The sequence below is a fragment of the Sapajus apella genome, unplaced genomic scaffold (genome assembly GCF_009761245.1).
Source record: "Sapajus apella isolate SASKATOON/1434 unplaced genomic scaffold, GSC_monkey_1.0 scaffold111, whole genome shotgun sequence".
Taxonomy (NCBI): Eukaryota; Metazoa; Chordata; class Mammalia; order Primates; family Cebidae; genus Sapajus; species Sapajus apella.
In genome coordinates this window covers 5,728,223-5,740,554 of record NW_022437051.1, presented here as the reverse complement: position 1 = coordinate 5,740,554, position 12,332 = coordinate 5,728,223, and the positions used below count along the sequence as shown (strand labels likewise).

The window sequence follows — 12,332 nt, the reverse complement described above, 5'->3', positions numbered from 1 at the left end:
AGATTTATTTCCATATCCAGAGCTACAATCTCTCCACAAAACAGCATTGTACACTGTGGCTGCCCATAGTGAAAGCAGTACTGGTCCTTGTGAGTTAAATAGTCTTGGGAGGGCTGGCCGAGAACCTAACCACTATTTATAACATTGTTTTTATGGAAAAATGCTTTCTGCATTCCAAACAACAGAACTAGACATGAACTTTTGGAATACAGTGTATTTCTTGGGTCTGGAACTGACCGTATCTTGTTAACTGCACTATGGTCAGCATTTTCCTAGGATAAGATGGCAATGAGGAGTGCAGAACAAGAATGGTTGCCAAGAATATGGACCATATATGTTTATAAGGATTAAAGACAGAGGAAATAATGAGAGAAAAAGTCAAGCACATTCTTAATTTATTATATAAATATTTACTAAGCATTACTAAAGGCTATGGTGAATGCTGTAGGAGACAAAAATCAGGTAAGATCTTTGATTTTATAGTCCTTATAATCTAGGGTGGGAGATAAGACAGACATAAACACAAACAAAAAAGCTAAATGGTAAAACATGCCACAACAGTGATACAACAAAACATTAGATGACACTGGTAGAGAGAAACAGCTAGTGCCTCTAGCTGGAGGAACCAGAGAACGTGTCATAGAGAGGCTTGCACGGGGTTTCAACGTGCAGAGGAAATAGTTTCAGGGCATCAGGGGACATCACAGGCAGGAAAACCAGTACAAACCAAGACAGATGCATGAAGAACAATGAGAGTTCAGAGAATAGGAAAAGTCCAGTTGGCTCAAGTGGGGTTTGTTTTCAGGACCTTAGTAGGGGGCTCCGAATGACAGGCAAAGGAACTTGGATTCCATCTAAGAGGGAGTTGGAAGCCATTAGAGGGTTTTAAAATTACTAAAGTGGCTCTAAACACAGGTTTATGTAACAATGAACACATGACAGGGAAAGAGAGAATGAATACAGAGAGACTATTAGGAGATTACTGTAAGAGTTGAGGGTGATTAAGACGACCTTTCAGAGATTTTTTTATACAAATAGTTAATAAGCATTTAAGGTGGTTAATTTTTTTTTCTTTGCATACCTGTAAGGTAGTTAAATGTTAATTAACAAAGTATTTCTTTAAATAAGAACATATAAATCATACAGAAAAGCTGCATAAAGACTTCAAAAACTAAAATATATATATATATTATAAGCTACAATGGAAAAAACATTTCAAAAGCTTTGTTTGGCACTTAGGACTTTATGACTAGACTTGATACAAATAAGGATGATTTTAAGGTGTTAGTCTCATTTTTAAAAATAACATCAGAAGTTTAAAACTGAACATTTTATTTTTATAAGCATGTGAAATTTAATAAGAAATCATCTTTGTACTATTTCCCAAGAGCAGTGATTCAATATACAAGGTAACTAGAAGACACACTGAGAAATTTGAAAGTTGAGATGTCCAAGTTAGTGAACTTAATTCTTTGTATTTTAAATAAACCTTAAGCTGGTACCAAGATAGATGTGAGCAGACTTACCCGAAGTGATTTGACTTAGCAAATGTCTTCTAACTTTAACACTTCAGTACTGGATGGAAATGGGATTCATTTTTATCTGAAAACAAATGTAGTGGAAATAACAAAATTAAAAGAATTTCTAGGTAACTTGTACGAGCCAATCAGATGATTGCACCTGAAAGACCATAAAAGAGTTTTATGACGTTCTATAAAATTTACATTTCTTATACCAGGTATAAGTTAAGAACCTAAAATAAAAATCTCAAGCTGCGCTCAAAGACTTCTAAAATAGGAGATATATTGTCTTCACATATTTTTATGTCCATCTTCTAAAAATTCTAGAAAATATATTATTAGATATTTAAGCCTGATTTAAACTGAATTATTTAAAATTTAGCTGTATTTGTGCCCTATTCAGTATCATGGGGAACAGGGAGCTATGAAGTTGAATAAGAGTTTTTGTTCTTAAGAAATACAAACCTCAATAAGAGGCAAACATGGAGAAATGCCAGATGTAGGTGATGGGAAGGAAGGCAGCAAATCACACTTGCCATGTATGTACCTATGCAACAATCTTGCATGTTCTTCACATGTACCCCAAAACCTAAAATGCAATTAAAAAAAAAAAAGAAAGGGCAGAGGAAGGGCTGAAAGAGGACAACCGGGTAGATTTTGCCACTGGTATTTTTTCTGGGGCAAATTGTCACCTGAACAGCATCCTTCAATTAAAAATGAAATAATGGGGGGGGGGAAGCTCTATATCGAGACATATGTAGTAAGTGCTAAAAGTGACATAAGGTGCTATAGGGTTTAGGAGCAGGTAAATCACTACAGGGAAAATGTGGGAAGCCTTGCCTTATGGACTGAATACAAAGAAAGGGAAATGAGGAGGGAGATCAATAAAGACTAGGATTTGGGGCTGAGATTATACTCTAAGGGGCTGAATGCTAGATTCAGTGCATGGGGCTTTATTTCATATATAAAAAGACATCAAGGGTGTTTGGCAGAAATCGCATTCAAATTTGTATTTTAAAAGATGGCTCTGGTTTTTGAGTATAAGTTAACCATGAGAAAATTCAAAAAGCAGTGAGATCTGTTTTGTTACTACAGTAGTCAAGATGAAAAGAAATCAGAGTAACTGCAATAAAAGTGAAAAGTTTAAAATTCTCTGAAATTACACTTGAAAGTGAGAACCAGAATAACCAACTAAACAATTATGCAAGACTGAGACCTGAAACCATCACCAACATTCAGTTATAAGGTCACAATAGACCTTTCTTTCCCAACAGAACCATGTATGGTTTACAACAACCATGAACTTAAGAAATCAACCAATCCAATGACTCACTTCATTTGTGATAGCCTGTACTAGAATTTCGGAGCTCCAACGTATAATTAATAAAAAACCTTATACAAATTTTCTCTAAGGAGGTATCATTTCAGAATCATCTCTGTAGTCTTGTTCGCTGCACTAAATCAACAGAACAGTTTGCACATCTCCTAAAAGGTTTATTTTAGAAGGGGCTTTCCACAAAAGATTGCCACCTATCAATGAAGTCACCAAAGAAGAGCAAAAGAAGACAGTGCCCTGTCCTGCTTTTTCAGGACAGAAGAACTGGTAAGAGCTTACCAGTCACTAGTACCTTTGGAATTCCTTTCAGAAAGGCAATAAAAGTGAACAAAGATTTCCAATAATCGGAAGATTTTTTTTAAAGGCAAAAAAGTGGAGTTAACCAACAAATTTTAGTCTTCTAAGAAGCCTGATATGCTTTGAAAATGAAGCTGAATCTTTAACAAAGTTTTTGTTGTTGGTGTTGATTATTTTTTTTTCCATCTTTAATGCTAGTAAAGAGAAGAAATATAAAGGGAGAACAGTAAATAATGGAACAAATTCAAGAGAAGATGGGAACAAGAACTTTAGTACAGTTAGACATTAAACAGGAGAAACAGTTGTTTCTCTATGGTTAGAAACAGAGGAAAGGGTGGGTGATGAGCATAAACATTTTGTGTGTAAGGGAGTAACACTGAGGGACTTCAGACGCAATGGCAAGACCATCTATTGAGACAGAGGGGCAGGGAAAGGGAAGACGAAAGAAGACGGGAGAAAAAGAGATGAAGAGAAAGTATATGAATGAAAAAATATTTGAATTTAAGAGTTAAGAGAAAAACACTGTCAGAGAAGAAGAAAACAGAAAAGAGGGGCTTTCAGTATTTAAGATATTGGAACAATTCTGATTGGCATAACTGAGAAAGTTAAAAAAACTATGAGTTCTGAGTATCAGAAACTCAAAAATAAGGATTTGGAGAAACAGATTACCGCCACATGGTGTGAGCTGACATTACTTTCAAGCCCAGTAGTGACATCATAGAAGAATTTGGAGCAGTGTCCTGGAAGTCAACCAACAACAGGAATTAGAAAAGGGAGACAACGGTGAAAAATTTACAAGAAAAGGAACTAATGAACAAAGGTGGCCTTATAATGAACAGTGCTGAGCCTTGAATTGACACTGGTGAGCAAAGGTATCCATCAACCCTCCTTTAAAAGCTAGGATTTTTTAAATGCCATGCTTTTTCTTGAGATGGTAAAAAAACAAACAAACAAAAAAATTGCGGTCTTTGCCAGGTTTAAATTTCTATGGAAGAGAAGGGAGAACAGTTATGAAAAAAGATCAAAGCTATAATAACTTGTTCACAATAGAGCATAAGGTCCAAAGGACATAAGGAACTGAAAGTAAGTCGGCAGTGGACTAACCATGGGTTCCATCCGAACTGGGAAGGCGTGACTGCTTGGAAAAAGAGACCATAATAAGGGCGTTACCTAAGTTGTAGGTGACAAAACACCCACATTTCTCCCTCTTTCTGGCACACCTGTTTGGTGAGAAAGGGTAAAAGACTGGCCACGTGTGTCATTGGTCTCTGACTCTCAGAACTTGCTTGCCCAAACGCACAGGCATTGTCCAGTCATCTACATACTAAACACCACTGGGTAAGTTAAGTCAATCCAATTTGAAGGGGTAGGAAGACTAGACATAATGCTAAGTGTACTCTTTTACCTAGTTTCTCCATAAACAAAACTGACATCTTCTTTCTCATCTTAAGTCTACTCAAAGAATTCAGAGGTTAGAATAAAAAGCGACATAATTAATGGTCCCTTAAAAACTCCAACAACAGGGATGCAAAATAAATAAACAGAAAGTAGTATGAAGAAAACTATATGGGGGATGGGTTGAGGGGAGAATTTGCCAGCTACAGTGGTTTTAAATTTCTAGACACACTCAAGGACTTAATACTGAGACCTAATTCAGTTGATGAATGCCTCTAGAGATGGGGAGATTTCTAATTAAGGAGTCAATATCTCTAACAGATATTCAGATTTTTTTTACCAGTATTCAGATTTTTTACTGCTGAATACAGCAGTATTCAGATTTTTTGAGTCATTTTTATGTTGTATTTTTCAAGGAATCTGTTTCTTTCATTAAACTGTCAAGCGTATTGACATAAAATTGTTCATAATATTTTCTTATCCCTTATGTATTTTCTGGATCTCTATTAATGTTTCCTTTTTATTCTTATGTTGTTAACTTGAACTTTCTTTTTTTGTATAGGAGTTTATCAATTTTATTAATGTTTTCAAAGAAACAACTTTTGGCTTTGTTGATTTTCTCTATTTTACGCCTAGTACTGTTCCAGATTTCTGGTTTTTTTGTTTGTTTGTTTTGTTTTGTTTTTTAACTGATATTCTGCCTATTTGTTCTATCAATTGAGAGAAAAGTGAGAAAGAGAAGTGTTGAGATATATAACTGTATTAGATTTATCTGTTTCTCTTTCTGTTCTGCCCATTTTTGCTTCAAGTGTTTTAAGGCTCTGTTACTAGGCTGATAGACATTTAGAATTATGTCTTTTTAATTAATTGATTCTTACATCATTAAGAAATATAATACTGCTGGTATTATTTCATGTTTTGTGTTTATCTTATTGGATATTAATATAGCTCCCTTCAGTTTTCTTAATGATTAGTATCTGCATATCTCTTTCGATTCTTTTACTTTCAACCTCTTTGTGTGTATTTGAAGGGAATATTTTGTAAACAGTCTATTTAGGTCGTGCTACTTTATCCAGCCCAATGATCTCTGCCTTTAGAACACTCAGATCATTTCAAACCAATGTAATTATTGACATGGCTGGAGTTGAATGAGCCGTCATGTTCTTTGCTATTTGTCCCAATCTGTTCTTGTTCCCTTTTCCTTTTATTCTGTCGTATCTGAAATTGAATATTTTTTAGTTTTCCATTTCATCTCCACTACTGGCCTATTATAAATATACTTGCATCTTTGTAGTTTTAGTGATTGCTCTCATATCTAAAATATGCACATCTAACCTGTCACAACATAACTTCAAATATTACACACCTTCACATACAAAATATAAAAATTTTATAACAAAATTTATCTATTTCTGCCTTCCTGTCTTTTGTGCTACTGTCAGCATAGTCTAACTATCGTAGGACTGTTATACTAGAGAAACTATATGTAGGTCCTCTGGTTGACAATCCCAGATAAAACTGGGTTTTGGGTTATCCTTGTCAAAAGTGCCAGGAATGTGATTACAGCTATCTTCAATCCTCCAGACCCCATTGAGTTCATTCTCGAGTTGAAAGCCACCAAGTGACCTCAGGCGATGCTACATGAACAAGAATACCCACCAGCTGGGCCTGCCCTTTTCTCTGTCTCACAAATTGTGAGGTACAATAAAATGGCTATTGTCTTAAGATGATGTGGCCGGGTGCGGTGGCTCAAGCCTGTAATCCCAGCACTTTGGGAGGCCGAGGCGGGTGGATCACGAGGTCAAGAGATTGAGACCATCCTGGTCAACATGGTGAAACCCCGTCTCTACTAAAAATACAAAAAAATCAGCTGGGCATGGTGGCGCGTGCCTGTAATCCCAGCTACTCGGGAGGCTGAGGCAGGAGAATTGCCTGAACCCAGGTGGCGGAGGTTGCGGTGAGCCGAGACCCCCCTTTTACACCCAGCCGGGGAAAAAAGGGAAAAACCCCTTCTCAAAAAAAAAAAAAAAAAAAAGGATGATGTGCTTAGGTAATTTGTTACACAGAATTAGATAACCATAACAGAATCTAGTACAGGGAAGTTAAATTGTGTAATAAAATCTTAAAACATGTGGCATTGGTTTTAGGACCAGAGGTGAGCAGAAGCTATAAGTGACTTAAGAAGACTGTTAGTGAAGGCTTGAACAACATTAATGAAAACCTTATAGAGGACAGAGAAAGAACTCTTCTTATGCAGTGGAAAGTTTCTAACACTGTTCCTTGTATGAAATAGAAAAAACAAAATATACTCCATAAAGTGGTAAATTTGGCTAGGAAGATTTTGGCAGAAGGTTGAAACTCGTGGTCTCTTTTGCTACCTATAAGTTATGCCTACACAAAGATAAACTGATGAAGGAACTGTTTCATTTTCATGTAGAATTTAGAGGAAAATTTTTAAAGAATTAGGACTTGATCTTTCCAAAACTAAACAGTTTCTCATCCCCATTATCTCTCAAGAGAAAAGGAAGAAAAAGCTTCAGTTATAGAACTACTATTAAGGCTTGGGGCCTACCAGTAAAGCATGGTTTCGGGACAAAAATCTCCACAGCATGGCTATAAAACACCTTGCTGAGACTGCAAAATTATTTAAAATTGTATCTAGTTCAGTTCCAAGAATCTTAAGAGTATGACACTTAGACTCTGTTTTGAGACAAAAGGTCTCTAAGAATCTTGATGATGTGTACCTCGGACTCTTTCAAATAGACGGAAAAGCTCATAAGAATCTTATGGGTGTTATTGCAAACTATCTTGACTCAGTATGAAAGAAAAAAAAATGCTACTTGAAAATAAATGTGGGTCGGCCTCTGAATAATGGAGTGGGTTATAATTTGATATACAGGAAGCCCATGAAGTTTTAAAAATCATTACATCAGCTTGCACTGAAAGGGGACAGAGATAGTGCAAAATGAAAACATGCTTCTGAATTCTCAAATTTCCACAGCCAGAAAGGCTGAAAAGGCTACTCAATTGCAAGAAATGACCATTTCTTATGAAAAAGGATGACTCTGAATTGAGCAGGCAAAACCTGGAGCCACAGAGAATCACTATCAGGAGGCAAGAATACCCTAATAAAAGAACTAACAGCAGGAGATCAAAATTTCTATGAACCAGTGAAGTTACACGTCTCTGGTTTCCCTATTTGTGAATGGGAATGTTTACTGCAGCTACTCTATGACTGCCTCTTCATTATGTTGTTGGGTTGTCATCTCTTCAGCTACACTTGAGGAGATTCCTGAACAGTATACTTGTTGTAAATAAGTTCTTGAACTTTAAGACTCGGGCTAAAGAACAGTTGGAAAAGAATTTTTGGATTCTTGGAAGTGGGTGAGTATACAGGGAACACAGGAAGAAACTGAATCATTTGTGACCAGATAGTGGACTGTGGTGGATTAAAGATGACCACAAATGTTTTGATACTTCTTCCACTGAAAGGTCATGCCTATGTCTTCTCTCAGTAAAACTAGGAGGACTCTGTGACTCCTCTGACCAACAGAATACAGTGGAAGTGACATGGCACCACTTTTCAGTTTTAGGCTTTAAGACATTGGCAGCTTCCACTTTTTATCTCCAGGAAAATTCACTCTAGAAGCCCCAAGCCACAATAATTAGAAGTCTGACTATGCTGAGACTACCATGCTAGAAAGCTCATGTAGACTTAGTCTTCCACCTCTTCCCAGGCACCCTGTGTATATATGTATCTTGGATCCTCCAGAGCATTCCATCCACAAGAATACCACCCAGTGATCTCAGTCACTGCAACATGCAACCAAAAATCACCACGCTGGGACCCGCCAGAATTCTCAACCCACAGAACCATGAGCTAAATGTGAGTTGTTGTTTTACACCACTGAATATTGGGGCAATTTATTAAGTAGTAACCTATTATTACAATGTTGATTTTTGTAATTTATGTTTTTAGTTGTTCCGGAAGCCACAATGTCCCATTATGACCTGCTACAACCTAACTGAAAGCAGAAGCCTAAACCTAGTTATTTTGCAGAAGCAATTTGCAAAGTCCATTATAAGGTAAAATTATTTTTGAGAGGCCAATTTTCTCTGAGATATTATAAAGCAAACAATTTTCCAAACACAATATACACCAACTAAATCATTGCAATTATAACCAACCATTTTCGTCTTACTAAACAAACTACTGTACATACATAATCAAGCCAAAGGATTCATCCTCAGGCTCTCCTTCAGTTCATTTAACACAGTTATTTAGTCACTTTCTCATGACTGCAGCAAGAGTGGGATTACAAATACAAAATTAAGACCATTTATGGTACTCTAAAGCAGTGATTTTCAAACACAACATACAAAATACCAATGTGAAATAAATGATGAAATATAAAAGAGGGAATAACTGTTAATGAAAGGATAAACTACGTTTATGTAAATATGTATGTGACCAAACTGGTATCTTTTTAAAGTTTATTTTTGACACACAATAATTGTGTATATTTATGGAATACAGTGTGGTATTTTGATACTTGTCATTTTTTGATGAGAACTTTCAAAGCCTTTCTTCTATCTTGAAATATACGTTATTAACTATGGTCACCCTACTGTGCCATAGAACACCAGAACTTATTCCTCCTATGTGACTGTAGCTTTGCACCTGTTGACCAATCTCTCCCCATTTCTCCTATCTCCTCCCCAGCCAGAGGTAACCACTATTCTACCTTCTACTTCTATGAGATAAACTTTTTTACATTCCATATATAAATGAGATGCCTGGCTTATTTCACTTAATATAATGTCATCTGGGTTCATCCATGTTCACTGCAAATGACAGAATTTCATTCTTTTCTATGGCTGAATAGTATTTCACTGTGTATATATGCCATATTTTCTTTATCCATTCATACACTAATAAACACTTAGGTTGATTCCATATCTTGGCTATTTTAACTAGTGCTGCAATAAACATAGCAGGGCAGATATCTCTTCAACAACATACTGATTTCACTTATTTTGCATATATACCCAGTATAGTGAAATTGTTAGGTCATATGGCAGTTCCATTATTAATATTTTAAAGAACTTCCACACTGTTTTCTATTATGGCTATACTAATTTACATTCCCATCAACAGTATAAATTAAGAGTTCCCTTTTCTTCAGAACCTTGCCAGGATTTGTTTTTTTTTTTTGGTCTTTTTGGTAACAGCCATTCTAACTGGGGTAAGATAATAATCTCATTACTGTTTTGATTTTGCATTTCCCTGATAAGTGATGTTGAACATTTTTTCATATGCCTGTTGCCGTATGTCTTCTTTTGAGAAATATCTATTCGGATCTTTTCCCATGTTAGCAATCAGATTGTTTGCCTGCTTTTTGCTAATGAGTTGTTTAGATTCCTTACACATTCTGGATATTAACCCCACCAGATGTATAGTTAGCTAATATTTTCTCCCATTCTTTAGGTTGTCTCTTCACTCGATTGTTTCCTTTGCTGTACAGAAGCTTTTAAGTTTGATGTAATATCATTTGTTTCTTTTTGCTTTCCTTGCCTGTGCTTTTGAGGTCTTACCCATACAAACCTTGTCCAGACCAATGTCATGAAGCATTTCTCCTGTTTTATTCCAGTAGTCTCCTAGTTTGTCTTTAATCCATTTTGAGTTGATGTTGGTAAGAAACAGCCATCTAGTTTCTGCACATGGATATCCAGTTTTCCTAGCACCATTTATTTCAGAGGATGTCCTTTCCCCAATGTGTGTTCTTAGCATGCTCATCAAAAATCAACTGGTTGTAAATTATTTCTGGATTCTCTATTCTGTACCACTGTCCTATGTGTATGTTTTTATGTGTGTTGCATGCTGTTTTGGTTACTATTTGTTACTATGGTTAATATTCTTTGAAGTACTTTGAGAAGAATTGACATTATTTCTTCTTTAAATGTTCAGCAGGAAAAGCATCAGGGTTTGGGCTTTTCTTTGACAGGCTAATTCTTATTACTGATTCAATTTTGTTACTCATTATTGGTGTACTCCAGTGTTCTATTTCTTTATGATTGTCTTGGTAGGTTAAATGACTTTTGACCTTCCTGTGCCTAGATATTTATATTTTTCTTGAGGTTTGGAAATGCTTTGTAGTATAATTTGAAGTCAGGTAGTGTGATGCCTCCAGATTTGTTCTTTTTCTCAAGATTCCTTTGACTACTCAAGGTCTTTCGTAGTTCCATTCTTGGGATTAAGTCATACCACCAAAGAATTGTATTCCAGGCCTAGTACTTTTGCTGATCTCCTCCCTATTCACCCAGCAGGGCTATATTTATCAAAGTGCTTTTGATGTTAGTCTACCAGACCATATAGAGAGGGGCTCAAGAAACAGGTCTTCAGAAGAGAGTCTTCAGTTATTTACTATGAGGATACTGTTTAAGGACAGACTTGATTACACTGCAGTATAGCTAAAAGGATATATTTTCCTTAATTATTAGGCTTCTCCTAAAATACTGATTTTTTTTTTTTTTTTTTTTCAGATGGAATCTCGCTCTGTCACCCATGCTGGAGTGCAGTGGTGCAATCTTGGCTCACTGCAACCTCCGCCTCCTGAGTTCAAACAATTCTCCTGCCTCAGCCTCCTGGGTAGCGTGGATTACAGGCACATGCCACCACACCCAACTACTTTTTGTAATTTTAGTAGAGACGGGTTTCACCATGTTGATCAGGCTGGTCTCAAACTCCTGATCTCAGGTGATCCATCCACCTCAGCCTCCCAAAGTGCTGGGATTACAGGCATGAGCCACCACGCCTGGCCAATATTGATAAATTTTAATCTTGTGAACAACAGAAAACAAATCTCATCTTGAGAAATGTCTTCTTAGAGAGCTTAGAGCAAAATCTGTGATCCACCTCAAGCAAAATATAGGACCTTTTATAAGATGTAATGTGTGTCCTGTCCTTACTCCATTTGTACCACTTTTATAATTTTGATATGGTATAATTTATATGCCACAAAATTAATTATTGTCCATTGAACAGTGGACAGTTCAATGAAGTTTTAGTCCATTTTTAGAGGACTAAAAGGTACTAAATGGATGCAATCATTACTACAATCCAGTTTCCCATTATTTCTCCCAATTCCTTTGAGTTCATATGCAGGCAATTCCTGCTCCTACCCCCAGTTCCCCTCTGATCTTCTCACTAACTCAATCAGTTCCCCTTTTCTAGACATTTCATAAGTGAAATCATATAATATGTGGTCTATTGAGTCTAGTTCCTTTCACCTAACACAATATTTTAAGTTTCATCCATGCTGCAGCATATATCAATATTTTCTTCCTTTTTCATTGCTTAATAGTATTCCAATGCACAAATATGCCACATTTTGTTTATTCATTTACCAGGTTATGGACATTTGGATTTTTTTCTTGTTTTTATTAATGTCTATTATAAATAATGTTGCCAAGAGCAATTACATATAAGTCTTTGTGTGAGCATATGCTTTCATTTCTGTTAGGCAGATTCCAAGAATTGGAATTGGTAGGTTTATATGCTACAAGGATTAAAAATTATGTATCAATTTGGCTGGACCACATCACCCAGATATTTGGTCAAACATTATTCTTGAAATTTCTGCAAGAGTAATTTTGGACAAGATCTGCATTTAGACTGGTAGACTTTGAGTAGAGCAGATGGTCGTTCATTATATGAGGCGGCTTCATCTAATTAGCTGAAGACCTAAGAACAAAAGCCTGACCTCCCTGGGAAAAAGGGAATT

The 12,332-nt window shown here is 36.1% G+C and overlaps 1 protein-coding gene across 7 annotated transcripts in view; it reads right to left on the bottom strand.

Annotated features, from left to right (window-relative positions):
- Window positions 1-12,332, bottom strand: part of ZNF438 (zinc finger protein 438) — a 114,938-nt gene that overhangs the window by 86,172 nt on the left and 16,434 nt on the right. For all 7 annotated transcript variants that reach the window (XM_032259727.1, XM_032259726.1, XM_032259722.1 and 4 more), the window contains one exon: window positions 1,527-1,602. The gene's annotated coding sequence lies outside the window, so the exon portion shown is untranslated. The remainder of the gene's footprint in view (window positions 1-1,526; window positions 1,603-12,332) is intronic.